The sequence below is a fragment of the Arvicanthis niloticus genome, chromosome 11 (genome assembly GCF_011762505.2).
Source record: "Arvicanthis niloticus isolate mArvNil1 chromosome 11, mArvNil1.pat.X, whole genome shotgun sequence".
NCBI lineage: Eukaryota > Metazoa > Chordata > Mammalia > Rodentia > Muridae > Arvicanthis > Arvicanthis niloticus.
In genome coordinates this window covers 16,043,818-16,051,537 of record NC_047668.1, presented here as the reverse complement: position 1 = coordinate 16,051,537, position 7,720 = coordinate 16,043,818, and the positions used below count along the sequence as shown (strand labels likewise).

The 7,720-nt window shown below is 43.3% G+C and overlaps 2 non-coding genes across 2 annotated transcripts; one reads left to right on the top strand and one right to left on the bottom strand.

Annotated features, from left to right (window-relative positions):
* Positions 1-6,730: 6,730 nt before the first annotated feature.
* LOC117717443 (U6 spliceosomal RNA) lies at positions 6,731-6,837 on the top strand. Its single transcript, XR_004607924.1, has one exon. It is a non-coding gene; the product is annotated as a U6 spliceosomal RNA (small nuclear RNA).
* Positions 6,838-7,280: 443 nt separating this feature from the next.
* LOC117717444 (U6 spliceosomal RNA) lies at positions 7,281-7,387 on the bottom strand. Its single transcript, XR_004607925.1, has one exon. It is a non-coding gene; the product is annotated as a U6 spliceosomal RNA (small nuclear RNA).
* Between the last annotated feature and the right edge of the window lie 333 nt (positions 7,388-7,720).

Genomic DNA, 7,720 nt, shown 5'->3' with positions numbered 1-7,720 from the left:
CTCTGTTCAAGTATCAAGAATGCACAGTTTTCAGCCTCAAGTTCATTCCTTGCCTTCACTTATGTTCCTGCATCTCAGTTTCTCAAGAGTTACCGTTGTCTCTGTCACCATTCCCTAAGGCAAATGAACACAGGTACAGCTTTTCATCTGGGGAGTCGGGGGAGGGGGGGGGTCAGCTGACCATCTGCACAGGATTCTCTCCCACATGGCTTGCTTGGCGGAGAGGAGATGCTAGTGATGAACCCAGAAAGGACAACTCGGGTCTCCTGGTTGAACTCTTACAACGAGTAAGCCACTTAGAAGATCATATTTGTCCTCTGCAGGTCTCTGCTTCCAAGTAGGCAATCACTAATGGCAATCAGTCCACTAGCTGTCCGCCCTGAGCTTCTGAAGGGCTCTCTAAGGGAAAGCAGTGGTATTCTTCAGGATAGTACTAGGTTCATAATAGAAACTAGAAGTACAGGGATAATTTCACCTGTTTAAGTTTGTGTAGTGGTTGGCTTTGAATAAAAACAAAACTGAGTTTGAACAAGATTTGTGATCTTAACTGAGATTACTACTATTTTTGGCTTTTCGCCGGTGTCAAGCAAAGCTAGAACTCTAAGGAGCTGAATCCTCTGTCTCTATGGATAAGAACCAAAATAAACAGATTAAAATCAGCAATACTATCGCAACAGTGTATAATAGATGCTCAACGATTTCTGACCGTGGGGATCAACTGGATGACAGAAACCATTTTGGTGTCCTAAGAGCTCACCACAGTTTTAGAGCATTTAACATTTAAGACCTGTACTATGCCTGATGTGACAAATTCGGTTGGTATGATGTCTTATTTTTACAGGGCCCTTGGAGCTTAGAGATATAGAAATTCCCAAGTTCTTAACTAGGTTACTCCTTAGATATTCAAGCTGTGAGGAGAACTGGGAGCTCCAGCGAAGCGGAAGCAGCTGTGAACCATGTCACGTGCTTCTCTTTAAACACACACTCCTGCACTCTTAATTGTTGTCTAACAAACTGTCCATCTGTCCTCTCCAAGAGACTGCGTGAGGAAATAATGTGCACAGTGAAATGTGGCTTCATGTTTCAAAAAGGATTTTCACTGTACAATGAGACTAAAAGAGGCTGATTTTCTGATCAGGAGGGAGCTGAACAGAGGATAATTTGACATGCAAACACATGTGGCGCACATACTTGGTCTCATCGATGAGTAAAATATGGTCTCGTATTTAATTCTCTAAATATTTTATCTTCATGGTATTAACGGTCAGCTGAAGTTACCTACCCTTATTTGCATATCTTCTCATTGTTTATCTCCTCTACACAGGAGAACCCTGAGGCAAGAGGTTGAGGGACTGGATCATTGCTCTACACTGGTGCCAAGAACACTGAGAACTTAGTAAATAATGAGTGCAGTGAATCCCTCGGTCATAGACCTCTGCAATCCAAATAGCTTTCTTCATTTAAGCATAGTGTTGCTGCAGTGTAAGTGGCAATTTTAGTGAGATTTAGATTCCAACTACGTAGTTGAAATGCTTTGAAAGATGAATATACTACATGCCGGCTGACATGAAGAACTTTACATCATTCCAGAAAGTTCCCTTCCTTAGAACACCTTGTAGTCTAGACACCATTTCTCCCTCTAACCATTGCTATTTCAATTTCTATTACAATTAGGTTAGCTTTGCTTATACATAGACCTTAGCATAGATAGCTTAAACATTTTTACATTATTTTTATTATTATATTTATTTACATCTCACATGTTGCCTCCCCATCTATCCTGGCAGAGTTCTTCACTCCCCTACCCCCATGCCTTCCATTTGCCTATGAAAGGGTGCCTCCTGCCCTCGTATCTCTCCTTCCTGGGGCATCAAGTCTGTATAGGATTAGGCACATCCTCTCCCACTGAGGCCAGACAAGGCAGTCCTCTGCTGCATATGTGCCAAGGGCCTCGGACCAGCCAGTATATGCTCTTTGTTTGGTAGCTTAGTCTCTGAGAGCTCCCAGAGGTCCAGAGAAACTAGTTGAAACAGTTGGTCTTCCTATATATGGGGTTGCCATCCCCTTCAGTTCCTTCAATCCTTCCCCTACTCTTCCATGGGGTCCCTGACCTCAGTCCAATGCTTGGCTATGAGTATCTGCATCTGTCTCAGTCAGCTGCTGGTAGAGCCTCTCAGAGGACAACTATGCTACACTCCTCTCTGCAAGCACAGCATAGCATCAGTAATAGTGTCAGGCTGTGGTGCCTGCCCATGGGATGGATCCTAAGTTAGGCCAGTCACTGGTTCAGTTTTGTCCCTGCATTTCTTTTAGACAGGAACAATTCTGGGTCAAAAATCTTGAAGGTGTGTTGTTGTCCCCATCCCTCCACTGGAGGCCCTGTCTAACTACTGGAGGTGGTCTCTTCAGGTTTTATCGCTCCACTGTTGGTCATTTTGGCTAAGGTCACCTACATTGAGTCCTGGGAGCCTTAAACATCTCTTAATTGCATGTATGTATGTATGTATGTATGTATGTATGTATGTATGTGGGATTTGGGGAATGCATATGCCTTATGAGAAAGTCAGAAATTTGTTCTCTCCTTCCACCTTGTAGGTCCCAGAGAGACCTCAGGTTGTCAGGCTCAGTGGAAAGTAAGCACCTTTACTTGCTGAGTCATGTGTGCATAGACTTTCATGAATCGACTCATGACGCAAACCTCTCCCAATTGCCTTCTTTTGTGAACCACACCTGTGAAACACATTCATTCTGTGCACATCAGCAACAGGCTTCTTCTTATGGCTGAATAGCATTCCATTGTATCAGTATGTCACAATCCATCTTTCCCTGTGTTATACAAATATGTGAACTTCAGTCTTAATTTTTCCTGTATAATATTTAGAAACTGGTAGGTCCTAATAGGTTTTCCTCTGTAAGACTTCCCAGTTTTTAATTGCTGTAATAAAATACTCTTGCAAAAGTAATTTCAAGAGTCATTTACACTCACAGTTCAAGGTACAGTTGATCATGGAAGGAAGTCTGGGCAGCAGGAACTTGAAGGAGCTGGTCACAGGACATCCACAATGAGGGGAGAGGGTGAGTGTCGGCTTGCGAATGCTCAGTTCACTTTCTTTATACTATACAGACTAGAATCTACTGCCCAGAGAACGCTTGCACCAACAATTGAAATGGGTCTCACATCAATATATATCACAACTAATATCAAGACAACCCCCCACAGGAATATCAGATGTCCACCTTCCTTTGATTCCTGATTATGCCAAGGTGATAATTAGCATGAATCTTCGCACAGAAAAGCTAAACAGTTCTTTAAAAATGTACCACTTCTCCTCTCTCCCTCCCTGACAGCATCACCTAGGAGCTCCAGCTGCTCTTAATTGCCCGAGTTTTATTCTTAGTTTTTGCCATTTTAGTACCGGGAGATGGTATTTAGTGGCTATTAGTAATTTTCTAGTGATTGTCAGTATTGAATTTGTCTCCTTTTGCATGTGAGGCATTTATATATCTTTTTTTCATTTTCACTTTTTGTTTCATTTTGATTTTCATTTGTTATATTTTTGCCAAGTATTTGTCTAAACCTTTTGCTCATTCTTTGGCATATTTTTAATGTTGAAATTTAAAAGCATCCCTCAATTTATTATTTAACATATTTTAGATTTTTCTTATGCATATGAGTGTTTCGCCTGCATGTCTGTCTGTCTGTCTGTCTGTGTTCCACAATGTGCCTGATGCCGTCAGAAATCAGAAGAGGAGTTCAATCCCCTGGAAGTGGGGTTTCAGATAACCATCTGTGAGCCATCGCTATGAATAAGCCTGTGTCCTCTGGAAGAGCAACCACTGAGCCTTTTTTCCAGCCCCATCTGGATTTATTCCTGATACATTTCTGATGACGGATTCTGATTATTTTCTTCAGTTTCTGTCCTGTATTACAGTTTGACTCTGTGTTGAACAGGGTTTTACATTATGATAAAGACCAGTTTGACAAGTTTTTCCGAGTTTCTACTTTCTGTATTCTATCTTAGAACTCATTGTTCACCCCAAGGATTCAAAAATACTTTCCTATGTTTTCTTCTGTAATCTCTATCTCAAGTTAATTTTTCACTGGAAAGAAAATAAAACTAAATCTTACCCACATACTTTGGAGTTCTCAGAAGAACTGAAAACCAGTGAGATGGGTAAAGGTGCTTGCTATCCAGCCTAATGATAGGAGTTTTATCCCTTGAACTTACTTGGTAGAAGGAGAAATCTAACTCCTAGCAAGTTGACCTCAGACCACAACATGCATGCACGTAATAAATAAATAATGCAATAAAAATATTAAAAGAAGTACTAAAACACATGTAACCTCATGGGGATGTTGCAATAAAAAACATTAAATTAATGCAAGTTTACTGACCTAAACCTAAAGTTGGCTTGATTTAGCATTCATTCAAACAACTGAAACGTTATTTTATGCAAACAAATGGAGGGGGTGAGGGGAGGGGAAATGAGAGGGAGGGACTGGGAGAAAGGAGGGAGGGGAAGTTGCAATCTGGACATAAAATAAATAAATTAATTCATAAAAAATTATCATAAAAGACAGGCTAACAGAAAAGTTAGACCAAAGCTTTTAAAAAAGCTTCTAATTGTATAATTTAATTCAATAGACATGTCATTTTCACTTGGCTTTTTTTTCCCTTGGGGAAAGAACAGTGTTTTTATTACTTTTCAAAAGTTGTTAAAGAAAACGATCAACTTTAAACACAAAGAAGGGAAGCTATGCTCATCAGACATGCGTGTGGACTGTTTCCTCTCCTCTGCTTTTGTCTCAGTGGTGCAGAATGTCTATAGACTCCACAATGGTTCCTTTTTTGTACACCAGAAACCCGGTGCCAATTAACAAGTTTTAAAATTATTTCACGTGCCAGGTTGGAGGAAAAATGGGATGATAAGGAGGAGAAGAAAAAAAACAAGCGAAACTCTAGTTAAATTAAGTAACACGCCTTGTCCCTCAGTAGTTCGTTTGTTTATTAAGCGAGACAGAGCGTGAATAGGTGTTGTACAGGACTATCTTTTGAACCAAACAAAATCCATCTTGCCACATTCCGTAGTGTCTACTGGCAAAAGATCTCAGCTGGGCTTGTTGACTTACACCTGTTCATAAGGGAGCAAGGAGCTCGGGAGACCCTTACCTGAGTATCCACCCTACCTACTGTAGTACAGTTTTATCCATAACTACAGGTAGCCTCGCTGAGGGGAGCGGGTAGTCTGTAAGCTGGAAGTGGGGTGGCTGGAGAAGTCTTCATCTCTGCTGGGTAAAGGCTTTCTAGGTGTAACCTGGGGATGAACACCCACGGCTCTGTGAACAACTCCTTGTGTATATCATAGAAGGAAGCTCAACTCACTGATTCCCTCCCCAGAATGTCCTTTGGAGGACTCATCTTCTGTTTGCTGCTGGAACAAGGATAGGCCTTGTTTGTCTGCTCAAGGTTGGGAATTTTAGCTGACTAGCTCAGGCTGGGCTTGTATTCGCTATGTAGGGAAGTCTGGCCTTGAGCTTCTGGTTTTTCTGTGTTTTCCTCTCAAGTACTGGGATTACAGGCAGGTGCCGCACCACAACCGACTAAGGCTGCTAATTATAAGCACACAGGAAAACCTTTGTCCCGAAGTCATTCTGAGAAATCCTGAAACCACACCAAACTAGCAGAGTTTCTGACCTTTGTCCGTCATTTTACAGCCCACAAAGCTATGCCTTGAACAGCAAAGGCTTTCAACAAATATTTCCTGCAAGTAGGTATGTTTTACACATTTGTATCGTAACAGAGCTAACATGCCATTTAATATGCAGGAAAAGAAAAGGAAGAACAAGAGTGACTCTGCTGCTCTACTCCAAAGTGAATCCTTAAATTCCCCTCTCAGGCCAAGTAGGTGGGCTTCCGCCCTTCCATCTGTGTTCCGGATGTTTGGTTACCAGGCAACGCGCTAGCGCCTGCCAGACACCTGTGAAGGGGTGTGGCCCCTGGTCCCCGAGCCTCTGTCCTGGACCTCACCGGCGCCTGCGCAGAATGTGCACAGGCTGGCGTTACCTGCGACTGGCCACTCGGAGAGAGTAGAAGGGCGTGGCCGCCCAGTCAAACTCCTCGGGTCCAGGCCCCGGCAGCGCCTGCTGCAAATAAACTGTACCCCACACTCTGGAGGGCCTAACCGAGCTTTTGCTACGTACCTAGAGTATGGTGCCGATAGTTCTGGAACCCAGTAGGTCTATGCTGGGGAGGGATCACCTGGCGGGATGGGCATACTTCAACGGGCACTGGGCTCTTACGTCGCAGTGGAAATAGGTAATAAGTTTCGTATTTAAGTGTGTGGGGGAGTAGGTGATTGATTCAGGGCCCTGGTGACTTAGCTGCCACACATTTCCCAAGACGGCAAAGCCTCCCAGCATGCCAGGATAGCGGACTGTTTAGAGAACTTACTCCCCTCCCCGGGCAGATAGAGGAAAGCTTTTACCCGACATGCACCGGGAATCATTTGCATATCACTAGAGGTAAACCACAAGGACCCACACTGCCCTCGCGACCCCCTCTCAGAATCGGGATCCACGAGTCTAGCCACACAATTCTGGTGAAAAACACTTCTTCTTTGTTCTCAGGAATGCGGGGATGCTCGGATAACGCAAACATCAAAATCACCCTAAGTGAAACATCTGAGAGCTTTTTGGCTCTTATATAATCCGCGGCTAGAAGGCAGGTTCGTGCTCGCTTCGGCAGCACATATACTAAAATTGGAACGATACAGAGAAGATTAGCATGGCCCCTGCGCAAGGATGACACGCAAATTCGTGAAGCGTTCCATATTTTGGTGCAGCTCTGCTTAGATAAGTCACTCACCCTGACCTATTAGTGTATTTGGCCCCTAGTGCTTGTTTTCATCAAAAAATCTGCTGTTATCAAATTCATGTTACGCAGCATTGGCCAGTGATTTTTCGAGCCACCTTGTGAGACAGAGCCTAATGGCAGGGTCTTTTTTAGTTGTAACATACACTCGGGTCTACAAGCCGGGAGAAACAGACGCTCCTGTTGCTTCCCTAGGAGGGCTAATCAATTCATCAATGTAAATTCAAAAAAAGAATCATCAAGCAATTCATAAACCAGGAAGTCTCCTAAGTGAAAAATGCCATGCTTCCCGGTTTTATAAGACTTCATCTTATAAAACAGTTATATAATGTTGCCAGTTTTGTAAACCAGAATCTCAATATTGGGTGTAAACCAATATACTTCATTTAATAATATGAGTTTAGATTGCAAAATATGGAACGCTTCACGAATTTGCGTGTCATCCTTGCGCAGGGGCCATGCTAATCTTCTCTGTATCGTTCCAATTTTAGTATATGTGCTGCCGAAGCGAGCACGAATGTGTAGCCTAGCCGCGGACTATATAAAGACCAAAAGCTCTTTAATCTTATACTTAGGGTGACTTTGATGCTAGTGTTACCCGAGCTTTTTCGCACGCCTGAGAACGAAGAAGAAGTGTTTTTCACCGGAATTGTGTGAAACCCGTGAGGATCGTGAATCTCATTGCTGAGCGGAGATCACGCTGGGAGCGTGGGTCCTTGTGGTTTACCTCTAGGGATATGCAAATGTACCCGGTGCATGTCGGGTAAGAGCCCTCCTCTAGAGGGCTCCGCTCTTTCCCCGCGCGGCATGCCGGGACAGCGGGCTGTGGAGCCTCCCTACCTCTGTGA